Consider the following 13,605-nt stretch of genomic DNA (forward strand, 5'->3'; position numbering starts at 1 on the left):
TGGCTCACAACCATCTATAATGTGATCTGATGCCTTCCTCTGGCCTGCAAGTGTACACGCAGGCAGAGCACTGTATACATAATAAACAAATAAGTAAATCTTTAAAAAAAAAATAAAGTTGTTGTAAAAACTTTTTATTGCATTTTATTTATTTTGTGTGCACGTGAGAGGCATGTAGGGTCTGCCCAGGCCAGAGTTCAGCTTATTTCTCTCTCCAAATTTGTGGGTCCTGGGGCACCCCAGGTCATCAGACACCAGGGGTCTGCCATCATTTTACCCGAGTCTCCTTCCTTGGCTGCCCCCACATTCCAACTGAGCCCCTAAAAAGGGAAGCCTCACGTTTTGCTTCGTCCTCTACCCTGTGACCACGTGGACCCAGCACACAGTACCTGCTCGCTAAACGTGAGCCGAGGACGACTTGCTGTGTGCCCCTCATTTGGTTCGTGAAATGGACGCTGTGTCCCATAGCACATCCCTGTCAGCCCTGGTGAGGGTGGTATGCAGTTAGAGGGCAGCCTGGGCTACATGAGACTAGGTGCCAGAGGTTCAACACTGACGAGAATACAAATAAAACGCCCTACTAGGCCAAGCCAGGTGTCCCGTTCACCCCCCCCACCCCCCACTCCCCGTGCCTGATCATAGCACTCCCGAGCAGAGGCAGGGGAATCTCTCTGAGTTTGAGGCCAGCCTGGTCTGAAAAAGAGAGAGAGAGAGAGAGAGAGAGAGAGAGAGCTCGAGCCGGGCGTGGTGGCGCACGCTTTTAATCCTAGCACTTGGGAGGCAGAGGCAGGTGGATCACTGTGAGTTCGAGGCCAGCCTGGTCTACAAAGCTAGTCTGGACAGCTAAGGCTACACAGAGAATCCCTGTTTTGAAAAGGCCAAAAAAGAGCCGGGCGTGGTGGCGCATACCTTTAATACCAGCATTCGGGAGGCAGAGGCAGGCGGATCGCTATGAGTTCGAGGCGAGCCTGGTCTACAAAGTGAGTCCAGGACGGCCAAGGCTAACACAGAGAGACCCTGTCTCGAAAAAAAAACTAAAAAAAAAAAAAAAAAGAAAGAAAAAAAGAAAAAAAAGAAAAGGCCAAAAAAGAAAAAAAGAAAAGAAAACGAAAAAGAAAAAATATTAAATGACATAGAAGTATGAAATTAAGCTAGAAGACCGCCGAGTTGAAGTCAAATCGCGTCTGACAGGCAGCTGAGCTCCTTCACCTGGACAGGTCAGGAACACAGGCCACTTGCTCCTTTAGGGCCCCTTGTCAGAAGGAGCCAATGTTTGTCCAAACGCCTGGGAGAATGGTCCTAGCCACCCGCCTCAGCCAGGCTGGCCTGAGTGAATCCCCAGAGGTGGCACCTGGAGCCACAGTGTCCCGGTGACCCCGCTTCCTATGGCAGATGGAGCGTCCAGGAGCCCTCGGCCCTGACTGACTGCTTCTCGTTGGGGCCTCCTTGGGCAAGTTGGGGCTTCCCAGACTTCAGTGAGAGACCGACAACCTTGTCTTCCCATTGGCCGTGCATAGTGGCATTCCAAAGTTCACCCCAAGAAATCTGTAAGTTTATTACAAAGCAATTGGTAAACAGTCTAGAGCAGGAGAGGGGGGAAGAGGTGACCCATCCAGCATCGATAATGACCCTTCCCGCCCCTCGTTCTATGAGAGAAAGTCAAGAGCCAGCTGTGACAACACTTGGTAACAGGCACAGCTTAACTCACAAATACGGCACTGTCAGCCTCAGAGGACAGGCCTCTATCCAATACCACTAGAGAAGAGCCCTAAGTACAACCAATGAGGCTGGGGGTAGAGCCCCTTCCTAGGATCCCCCAGTGAGGGGCTGGGGGCATGGCTCAGGGGTGGAGCCCCTTCCTAGGATCCCCCAGTGAGGGGCTGGGGGCATGGCTCAGGGGTGGAGCCCCTGCCTAGGATCCCCCAGTGAGGGGCTGGGGGCATGGCTCAGGGGTGGAGCCCCTGCCTAGGATCCCCCAGTGAGGGGCTGGGGGTGTGGCTCAGGGGTGGAGCCTCTGCCTAGGATTCCCCTAGTGAGGGGCTGGGGGTGTGGCTCAGGGGTGGAGCCTCTGCCTAGGATCCTCCAGTGAGGGGCTGGGGGCATGGCTCAGGGGTGGAGCCCCTGCCTAGGATCCCCCAGTGAGGGGCTGGGGGCGTGGCTCAGGGGTGGAGCCCCTGCCTAGGATCCCCCAGTGAGGGGCTGGGGGCGTGGCTCAGGGGTGGAGCCCCTGCCTAGGATCCCCCAGTGAGGGGCTGGGGGCGTGGCTCAGGGGTGGAGCCCCTGCCTAGGATCCCCCAGTGAGGGGCTGGGGGCGTGGCTCAGGGGTGGAGCCCCTGCCTAGGATCCCCCAGTGAGGGGCTGGGGGCGTGGCTCAGGGGTGGAGCCCCTGCCTAGGATCCCCCAGTGAGGGGCTGGGGGCGTTGCTCAGGGGTGGAGCCCCTGCCTAGGATCCCCCAGTGAGGGGCTGAGTGTGGCCAAGCATGTTGGGGTCAGGCGTTGGGGTTGTTCCCAGAACATACACACAAAGTAGTTGGACAGCCTCAGACCCTTGTACAACCTCAAGATATAGTATCTTGAAGATCTAGAAAAGCCTGCACAACATGCCCGAGGCTGGGAAGACCTTGGTCACCAGTTGTGTACCTAGAGAAGGACAGTGATGTGAGGCAAACAAGAATCAAGGCACAAAATGATTTGTGGGTGCCAGTGAAGGGGCATTTGGGGATCCCCAGGGACGCATTGTCTCCAATGGACATGGTGGGGTGGAGGGAACACAGAACAGTGAACCTCAGCACCACAGGCAGGAAATGGCAGAGACAATAGCTGGGTCCCAGGAGGATGTGGAGGAAGGAAGTTACCAGAGGAATGCATGCTTGGCACGGCAGGACCCAGGTGGGGGGCAGGAGGGGGGGCGAAGGGTTTGTGGGATTGGGAGGCTCAATGTGATGTAGCAGAGGTAACCCTGAGACAGAATGCATATCAGAGCTGGGCACTGCAGGACGGGAGGAGTCTGGGAGGCAAAGGTGAGAGACTGTCCTTACCAGGGTTTAGCTGAGTGTAAACTGGTTTAAATCATGCAGTGCCTGTTCTTGGGTATCAGCTGGACCACCACTGGAATTAACCAAATGACCGCTCACACCTGTGTAGGATGTTAACCAAATGACTGCTCACACCTGTGTAGGATGTTAACCAAATGACTGCTCACAGCTGTGTAGGATGTTAACCAAATGACTGCTCACAGCTGTGTAGGATGTTAACCAAATGACCGCTCACAGCTGTGTAGGATGTTAACCAAATGACCGCTCACAGCTGTGTAGGATGTTAACCAAATGACTGCTCACACCTGTGTAGGATGTTAACCAAATGACTGCTCACACCTGTGTAGGATGTTAACCAAATGACTGCTCACAGCTGTGTAGGATGTTAACCAAATGACTGCTCACAGCTGTGTAGGATGTTAACCAAATGAATGCTCACAGCTGTGTAGGATGTTAACCAAATGAATGCTCACAGCTGTGTAGGATGTTAACCAAATGACTGCTCACAGCTGTGTAGGATGTTAACCAAATGACTGCTCACACCTGTGTAGGATGTTAACCAAATGACTGCTCACAGCTGTGTAGGATGTTAACCAAATGAATGCTCACAGCTGTGTAGGATGTTAACCAAATGAATGCTCACAGCTGTTATTTACTTTTTTTTTTCTTTTCTTTTTGTTGGAGTTATTACAATAAAATTGTGGGGTTTTTTTCTCTTAGAGTCTCTCTTAACCTGGCTATCATACAAATAATAGAGACTTGTTGGCTCTGATTCCTTAATGATTTTACTTTATTAGTAATGTATTAAAGGCATGCCCCTCCCTTACAACTCGACTACCCTAAATAGGAGGGAGAGGAGATTAAGGAGGACAAGAACGACACCTCTTGGGTATCAGTTCCCTGGGGCAATGGCATAATTCTCAAGAGTCTTGCAGATCATCTACCCGACAGAAGCAGCCACCCCGTCTGAGGCACAGCCGTAGCCAATCCCCCAACTCTCTCAGGGAGACTCATCTGTCCACAGTTCCCTCCTCCCACCGAGGGCCATTTTGCAATACAATAGCCTGGCCAGGGCCACAGACAACTGTCTTGGGCTGATACGTCTTCCTCTGAGTCCATCTCAGATCTTATTCAGTTTGTAGAGGCAAAGTCTCCATGGAGTGGCATCCCAAAACTGTTTTCACCTTGGGTCCAGACTAAGACAAAATTACAGTCTCTCCAGAGACTCTTTTATATTTGTTTATAAAGCTTTACAACACAATATTGAGTAGTTAATGTCTGTTCTTAACCTCTATGTTATCCTGACTCCATCTTTGCCAAAATCCCCAAGCTACCATATTTTTCTGGCATATAAGACGACTGGGACGCACTCGGGAGGCAGAGGCAGGTGGATTGATGTGAGTTTGAGGCCAGCCTGGTCTACAAAGCGAGTCCGGGACAGCCAAGGCTACACAGAGGAACCCTGTCTTGAAAAACCACACACACACAAAATTTAGAGAGTTTGGCATATGTTCACTGTATAAGACTACCCCTCTTCCAATGCATACCCTATGCAGCAGACTCAGGCATGTGTCTATTTGCAGGCAGGGCACACACAGCCAGTGCCAGCATACACTGTCCCTTTAAGACTCGCTCCACACTCAAAGGGAAGTCACATAGCTCTCCCAGTCAAATGGGCAGGTTCTGGTGGACAGCCAATCCATGTTCACATTCTCTTCCTCCTCCAGTTACAGGATGATATGTACAGCTTGGTCTTCCCTGCTTTTCACTCCCAGCACAGAACTGGGGAATCGGCAGAGACACCCCCCACCGTCTGCCTCCCAAGGGCTGGGATTAAAGTCTTGCGCCACCACTGCCCCACCTAACTTACTTCTAATATGGGTCTCTGATGTGGGAAGACCCACCTGTAATCTGGACCACGCCCTCTGCTGGCAGCCTAGATCAAGGACACGGAAGGAGAGACCTGCCTGTTTGCTCCCCATCTCATTAGCAAGTCCATTAGTGTAGCCCGTCTTTGCTACTTTGTGGGTTCTTCTCCCCACCACTTCTCCCCTGGATTTTCCTTTTTATCACTGGATAGGAGAGAAACAAGGATAGAAGGGAGAGAGGTCCCTGAGTCTAATTTCTTTCCTTTAGTTTCTTTCCTCAAGTATCAGCTGAAGGAGCGAGCCCCCCTCCTGGAGAATCTCCATTAAGGTCTCTGTAAACCTCCACTGCTGTAGGCTGTTTCAGCTTCCCCTCCCCACCAGTAACTAGAAAGTTAAAAACGATTCCAAGGGGAAAAAAAAACACAGATTGATAACTGACCCTGACCACCCGCCCCTAGGGCAAAAAGCCCCGGGGCAAGTGCCGGCCTTAGAAATTTAGAAATGCACTGTTTAGACTAGCCAATAGATTCAGAAATCAACTTGACCTGTCACTAACAGCTTGATGGCTCACTGCTGCTTAAGTCTACCTATTTGTAAAAGCATAAAAACTCTGCAACTTGGCTGTTCGGGGTCGCCTCTCCTCGTGGTGCGGGACGACCCCAGAGTGTTGGACTAATAAATCTCTTGCTTTTGCATTGATCCATCTCTCACTTGGAAGCTTCTTGGAATAGACTCTCCCGACTAGAGTCTTACATCAGCCTCAGAGTCAGCCAAGAAAAGATCGTCCATATAATGATAAATAATGGATAGGGGAAATTGCCTTCAAATTTCTTCTAGTGGTTGTCGCGCAGAATATTGACATAAAGCTAGGTCGTTTGATGTTCGCTGTTGAGGAACTTCCACAGATATCTATAAACGATTTAATTATCATTAATATCAAATTATTTATTTATGAAAAATCCTGCCTTGCATGCTTCTTCCTCGAATGTGGGTCTCTCCTTTAATCAACATTTACAGGAAGCCCCCCTCTTTGAGACCCCCTAACCTTTTGCCTTGTGGGAACTACAGGACCCTCCCTTTGCTCACTGCACGATGAACATCACGGTTGTCAACATTCGATGGTCTCCGGTGGGAAGGATCGTTAGACCCCGCCCCGACTCAGCAATTAAAGACTGTTGTGTCCTGCCGTAATTATCCCCAGGCTTATTTCCGTGAGGAGGAAGAAGTAGAGCTACTATTCTAAAAATCAAGAGAAAAGAGAGAGATTTTCACCCCTCTGTTTGTCGGACTAGGACTTCACCCTGTCACTGGGGGCAACCGCAGGAGTGCATTGGTACAGACCCACCCGCTGGCTGGGGACTTCAAGCCATGGCTGCCGTCACATGGATGCCGTCCAACAACAGCCAACCACTCTGGCCTGAGTTGTACTGTCAAATGGAAGGGCTCTGGACCACTTGGCAGAAGTGTATGTGTGTGTGTGTGGAGGGGGGTGGAACCTGTGTCATCCTGGGGGAGGAATGTTGTTTCTCTGTAAATGAATCAGGATTGGTTGAACAAAATATTAAGACCCTTCGAAAGAGTCTGAGGTCCCAACATGCCTTCAGTGACCCCTCTGACACTCCAACCCTCTCACTGCCAGGCTCTTGCCCTTGGTGGAGCCCATCGCAGCCCCTGGAGCCCTCCTCCTCCTCCTCCTCCTCCTCCTCCTCCTCCTCCTCCTCCTCCTCCCAGGCCTTATATAGTTCGTCAAAACATAAGTTATGGATCTAGCCAAAGTCACTGCCAACCAAGTTCTGGTACAATACCGAGCTACTCCCACAGGCTGTGCCGGCACATAGGACGGCGCAGCCCCATTATAAAAAACAGAGGGAGAGATGTGGGTTTCCAGGGCAGCTGAGGGACACGCGGGACAGCAGGAGTGAGGATGCTCCCTACACAAATCAGGTCTGGGCCCTCTCAACTCCATAGAGACAAAGGCCACAGCATGATAAAGTCAGTTTGGCTTCTGCTCCCCACCAGAGAACTGGCTTCTCAGAAATCACGTGACCAGTGGTCTGCCAATCTAAATGATACGGTTGGAAAGTCCCTGCCTCTGGGGCAGCATTTCCTCCGAGGCGTTAAGTTCGCCTGTCTTTGGGAGTTGGAGAGATGGCTTATCGATTATGAGCACTAGCCACCCTTCTAGAGGTCCTGAGTTCAATTCCCAGCAAACACATGGTTGCTCACAACCATCCGTGATGGGATCTGATAACCATGAAGACAGAAGCACTCATGTACATACATAAACAAATACTTTTAAAAAGACTTTGCCTGTCTTCAATGAGGCCCGTATATGCAAATTAGCTGCATATCCCCCCCCCCCCCCCGTGCATCTGTCTGCTCTTCCCTCTGACTAGAGTTAATGAGATGTCCTCCCACAGACTCCCCCCAGTTCATACCAGCTATGCTCAGCACCCCATAAAATGCTGCTCCCTAGCTCCTCTGCATCTTGAGACCTTGGTGCACATCAGCCCACTAGGGACAAGGGACCCACACTTGAGGACAATTTGTTTGCTTGCTTGCTTTGTTTTGTTTTTGAGACAGGGTTTCTCTGTGTAGCCCAAGCTGTCCTGGAACTCACTTTGTAGACCAGGCTGGCCTCGAACTCTCAGAGATCCACCTGCCTCTGCCTCCCGAGTTCTGGCATCTCAGGCCTGTCGGGGAGCCACCCTGCTGATGAAGGAATTTTAAGGCTCCGGGGAATGACAGTGTTAGAGAGCTCACTGTGTACAACCCAATCCTCCACACTGGGAAGGCCCAAAAGACACGCTCTTCACTAATCCCGTAGGACGCAAAATGGTGAGTGAGGCACCAGCACACGGGAAGATTTTTTGTTGTCACTCTCTTCCTTGTTCCAGACCTAAACTCCATGCTGCACACGTGATTCAACCCTGGTTCCAAATGGTTTTATAAAATGTTTTACTTCAAAGTAATAAAGGTCTATTCAAATTAGCAAGCTAACTTAAAATGTGTGTGTAGCTACCTTTGTCTTTGCTAGTTCTAGATGCATAAATGACTAAACGCTGTTTGTCCTGTTGCCAGATGCTCTGGTTCACCTGCAGGCTTCCTGGCCAATGGGCTTGATATAGTAAATTCAAATACAGTTTTAAAATTGTTCCACAAGGTTCTACTGTATGGTTGACTCTTAAAATGGGTAATTTCAAAAATGCTTTTACATTTAAATATATTACTTTTATAAATATTCATGTGTTTATTTTCTCCTGCCTTCATTCTTTTTTTTTTTTTTTGGTTTTTCGAGACAGGGTCTCTCTGTGTAGCCTTGGCTGTCCTGGACTCACTTTGTAGACCAGGCTGGCCTTGAACTCACAGCGATCCACCTACCTCTGCCTCCCAAGTGCTGGGATTAAAGGCGTGTGCCACCACGCCTGGCCCCCTGCCTTCATTCTTAAAAGCTTAAAAATCACTGCCTTAAAAATATGTTTGGCCTATGTGCTGGAGAGATGGCTCAGAGGTTAAGAGTACTGACTGCTCTTCCAGAGGTCCTGAGTTCAATTCCCAGCAACTACATGGTGGCTCACAACCATCTACAATGTGATTTAGTGTGTACTGTATACATAATAAATAAATCTTCAAAAAATATGTTTGGCCTTGCTTTCTAAATATGATAATGTTATTAGTGGATTAATATAGTCTTAGACTTTTATAAGGTATAGATTTTTTTTTTTTGTTTTTCGAGACAGAGTTTCTCTGTGTAGCCTTGGCTGTCCTAGACTCACTTTGTAGACCAGGCTGGCCTCAAAGTCACAATGATCCTCCTGCCTCTGTCTCCCAAGTGCTGGGATTAAAGGTATGTGCCACCACGCCTGGCCTTAGACTTTTTTCTTTTTAACTTTTATTGAATGTCTATGATTTACACATTATACACAAAATCCCTCTCCTACCCCCAGTAAAACAAAACAAACAGACAACAAAAAATCTTGTCACAGAAGCTGTAGTGTACCATGCAGTATAGCCTTCTGTCCACATATGTTTACTTTCAGATGTTCATTGTTACGAGTCATGGGTCTGGTTTGAGGCTGACACTATTGTTACTGGATCCTCACTGGGACTGCTGTCAGATATCCTGTTGTTGCTGTGTGTCAAGGAGATTCTAAATCTTTGAATCTGCACATCTAGCCCCTTCATGTGTTCTAGCAAGTCAAACATGGGGTTGGGGTAAGGTCCACTCAAAGCCCTGGATCAGGGCCGGCTCCCTTGTCCTTGGGACAGGGCCTGCTCTCCTGCTCCCACATCATCATGACAGGGCCGGTTCTCCTGCTCCTCTGTCCTCAGGGCAGGGCCAGCTCTCCTGCTCCTGTGTCCTCGGGCAAGGCCAGCTCTCCTGCTCCTGTGTCCTCAGGGCAGGGCCAGCTCTCCTGCTCCTATGTCCTTGGGCAAGGCCAGCTCTCCTGCTCCTATGTCCTTGGGCAAGGCCAGCTCTCCTGCTCCTGTGTTCTTGGGCAGGGCCAGCTCTCCTGCTCCCAGGCCTTCGACGTTTTATAAACTAAATTGTACATGTAACTGTTCTGCTTTCTCTTTAGGAACTATGTTTATATTTTTTATGGCTCCAACTTAACTGGGATTAAATCTAAAGTCCTAGTCTTTTTAAAAAAAAGATTTATTTATTTATTATTATGTATAGAGTGCTCTATCTGCATGTACTCCTGCAGGCAAGAAGAGGGCATCAGATCACGTATCACCACACCCGGCTCTGTCATTTTAATTGATACATAAATTCACTTAGGTTATAATCTATTCTTCTCAGGTCTCTGATCACATTGATGGCTAAACTAATGGTAGCTTAATAGCTAGAGAACAGGCCATTAGGACCGTAGCCCAAGGTAATCCGCCATGTTAGTTTATCAGTCAATTCATTAGCTAGTCAAAGCTGCTAAATACTAGATCTCTTGTTTAAAAGTCAAATAGAAAATAGAATAAAAATAAAATTAAAAATAAAGGTGGGTGGTGGTGGTGCACACCTTTAATCCCAGCAATCGGGAGGCAGAGGCAGGTGGATCGCTATGAGCTCGAGGCCAGCCTGGTCTACCAAGTGAGTCCAGGACAGTCAAGGCTACACAGAGAAACCTTGTCTCGAAAAAAAATTTTTTTCCACGACATGATCGATCCACTATCATAGTTCCAAGTTCAAGATTTTAAATTTCCTTTGGTTTGTCTTTTAAATCTATACTTTAAATGTTTCCCATTGAGCTTGGGTTATATACATCCAGTCTTCCGGACAGACATCTTTTATGATGTGTACTGTTGCTGAAAATTAAGGTCAGGTGATCTTGTCCTTCCTGCTCGACAGGATGTTCGTGTGCTCCACAGATGTCAGAAAGTTCCACAAGGCTTCTGCCTTTCCTAAGCTCACCACAAAGAATATTCATGCTTTCAACAGGAACCTTCTTCCCTGGCCTCTGCTGGGCTGTATGTCTACTGCGTTTTCCTCAATGTGTATTTCACTATAGGCTGCAAGCAATGATGGTGCTAACATCTCTAAAGTTTATCTCCTTTTCTAAACTTAAGAGAGGATTCTTGTAAGCTACAGGAAATCTACCTCTCAGGTCAAATGGAATCCCGTAAAGTACTGCCAACCAACAGCCCAAGTTTCTCACCTACTACCTATCTCAGAGGGTGGGATTCCTCCCCTTTTGCCTGGTTTTGGGACTCCCCTAACTGCCCAGTTGCTACATTCTTGCAGCCAACACCAGCTGATTGCTGAGTCTTCCCTTCCTGCTGTTCTTGCCAAGCATCCAAACCCTTCATCTAGGACCTTCTCCCTCGGGTGAGATTGCCCCCGCCCTCCCCTTCCCCCTCTCTGTCCCCCTCCCCCTCCCCCTCCCTGTCTCCCTCCCCCCTCTGTCCCCCTCCCCCTCCCTCTCTCTGTCCCCCTCCCCTCCTCCTCTCTGTCCCCCTCCCCCTCTCTGTCCCCCTCTCCCTCCCCCTCTCTGTCCCCCTCCCTCTCTCTGTCCCCCTCCCCTCCCCCTCTCTGTCCCCCTCCCCCTCTCTGTCCCCCTCCCCTCCCCCTCTCTGTCCCCCTCCCCCTCTCTGTCCCCCTCCCCCACCCTCTCTCTGCCCCCCTCCCCCTCCCCCTCTCTGTCCCCCTCCCCCTCCCCCTCTCTGTCCCCCTCCCCCACCCTCTCTCTGTCCCCCTCCCCCACCCTTTCTCTGTCCCCCTCCCCTCCCCCTCTCTGTCCCCCTCCCCCTCCCCCTCTCTGTCCCCCTCCCCCACCCTCTCTCTGTCCCCCTCTCCATCCCCCCTCCCCCTCTCTCAGTCCCCCTCCCCCTCTCCTTTCTCCTCTCCCTCTCGTTCCTGTTCAAAATCCTAGCGCTAGGCGACTGTGCCTGTCCGGGCCATGCCCTTGGTCTCTGAGCACTGCTGAGGAGCTTCCGGGACAGACTGCACCAATCTCACCCAGTCACACCTTGCTTTGGGGGAATGCCCCAATGGTCACTGATTCCTTCTCTCCCCATGGAAGTAGTCCACTCACCGTCCCTCCAGGCTCCCCTCTGGGATGCCTTCTGGAGAATTTTACATCCCTATGCCCACATTAAGGGCTGCTAAGCTTACACACCTCTACAACCAAACTTGGCCTTAGTATCCCGTAAACGACAGATCCAAAGATCCAAAACAAAACTGCTTTTTTTTTTTTGGTTGATTTTTCGAGACAGGTTTCTCTGTGTAGCCTTGGCTGACCTGAAACTCACTCTTTAGACCAGGCTGGGCATGAACTCAGAGATCTGCATGCCTCTGCCTCCCGAGTGCTGGGAGTAAAGGTGTGCGGCACCACGCCCAGCTCCAAAACGAAACTTTTTTTCAAGACAGGGTTTCTCTGTATAGCCTTGGCTTTCCTGGACTCACTTTGTAGACCAGGCTGGCCTCGAACTCACAGAGATCCGCCTGCCTCTGCCTCCCGAGTGCTGGGTTAAAGGCGTGCGCCATCACACCTGGTGGGTTCTGCCAGATTTTCTACATCCAAGACAGCTCAAAGCAGCTACCCACAGGAGCTCCAGTCCAACCTTGCAGATTGCTTCAGCTGGCTCTGCATTGTCTCTCCTCGCCACAGACGTTCTCAGACCCTGACAGCAAATACAACAGCCAGCTCTTCCTGGACCTGGCCAAGAATTCAGCCTTTTGACTCCCTGCTGATGCCCCACTGTCAGCAGGAAGTCGTAAAAGACATTAATTTCTTCACCCTTTATCCATTTACAAAAGTCGGAAATGGTGTGCCTCAAACTCAGGACAAACAGCTCCAGGCTCTCCCGCCCTCCTCCACCCTTATCTGCTGCAGGACATGGCTGGCATGCCCCGCCCTCTACCCTGAACTTTCCAGGACAGAGATTTTCCTTCCTATACACCATAGCGTCTGGACATTTTGTTGCTCTTCTCCCTGCTCCCCCCTTGCATGTCAACCAAGAGCTGCTTCCAATGAACCTACATTTATATACTTTAACCTACCTTGTATGAAAAACAACCCAACGTCCTCATTTTTTTAATTACAAGAAAAGGAGGAATGTTAGCATGTAAGCAGGGGCACAATCCTGCCTCAGGCTACCCAGCAACCTCTGATGTCATCACCTGCTGGGGACAAATTGTTGGGGTATTCTCTCTTTCTCTCTCTCTCTCTTTCTCTCTCTCTCTATCTGTCTCCCTGTCTCTCTGTCTCTTCCTCTATGTTTCTCCCTCTCTCTGTCTCTCTTTCTCTCTCCCACCCCCATGGGCACCCCTCCCCTCTCCCTCTCTCCTTCTCTCTCTCTCTCTCTCTCTCCCTCTCTCTGTCTCTCTTCCTCTCTCTCTCCCTCTCTCCTGCTCCCTCTCTCTCCCTCCCCCTCTCTCTCTCTCTGTCTCTCTCTCTTCCTCCATCTCTCTCTCCCCCCTCCCTCCCAATGGGCACCCCTCCCCCTCCCTTCTTTCTCTCTCCATACCATATCTGCTGTGCTGCTGTGCGGCATCTCATTTTTAATCCTAGCACTTTGGGTTGGAGACGCTGCGGCTCAGTTGGATGCATGAGATGCGCTGGGTTTAACTGAGCCCCAGGGGAGCAGGACTCAGCACTGATCGGCCAGTCTCGAGGTCATGGTCCGCACAGGCAGAGTGAATGCTGTGGTGGTGTGACTCACATGGATCTTTGGTCCTGGCTAATCGATCATGGTGTGCCAGGAGGGGGATGGACAAGAAGCCTACTGAATCTTTGTCCTATCTGTATAAACAGAAAATTTCTCAAACAAATAAAATAGAAAACCTCTGTTGGTAGGCAGCCATTGTTGGATTAGCTGGACTATAACCTGTGAGCCCCCTCTCTACGTGTGTGTGTGTGTGTGTGTGTGTGTGTGTGTGTGTGCTTAATAAGTTCATTTCCTCTGGAGATCCCTGACAATAGAAACCCCAGCCCAGAGCTTGCTGCAGGGGACAGAGGAGAAACAGAGACATCCTGGTCTCAGGCTGTTTTTTCCTTAGAGCGCCAGACATGAGTGAGGAGAGCAGAGCTAAGAGCCATTGCCACCCTCTGCCCTCTGCTGCAGACTTTTCGATGAATCTCGCAGAAAGAGTGGGTGGGTAGATGTGGTCAGCAACCGTGTGTATGTCCACCTCACCTTGTAGGGTGGCCCCCGACAAGTGAGGAAGCTGAGGACCCAGTGACACTCGCAACTTAGAAGTAATC

The sequence above is a fragment of the Acomys minous genome, assembly GCF_964271855.1.
Source record: "Acomys minous genome assembly, chromosome: 15".
NCBI lineage: Eukaryota > Metazoa > Chordata > Mammalia > Rodentia > Muridae > Acomys > Acomys minous.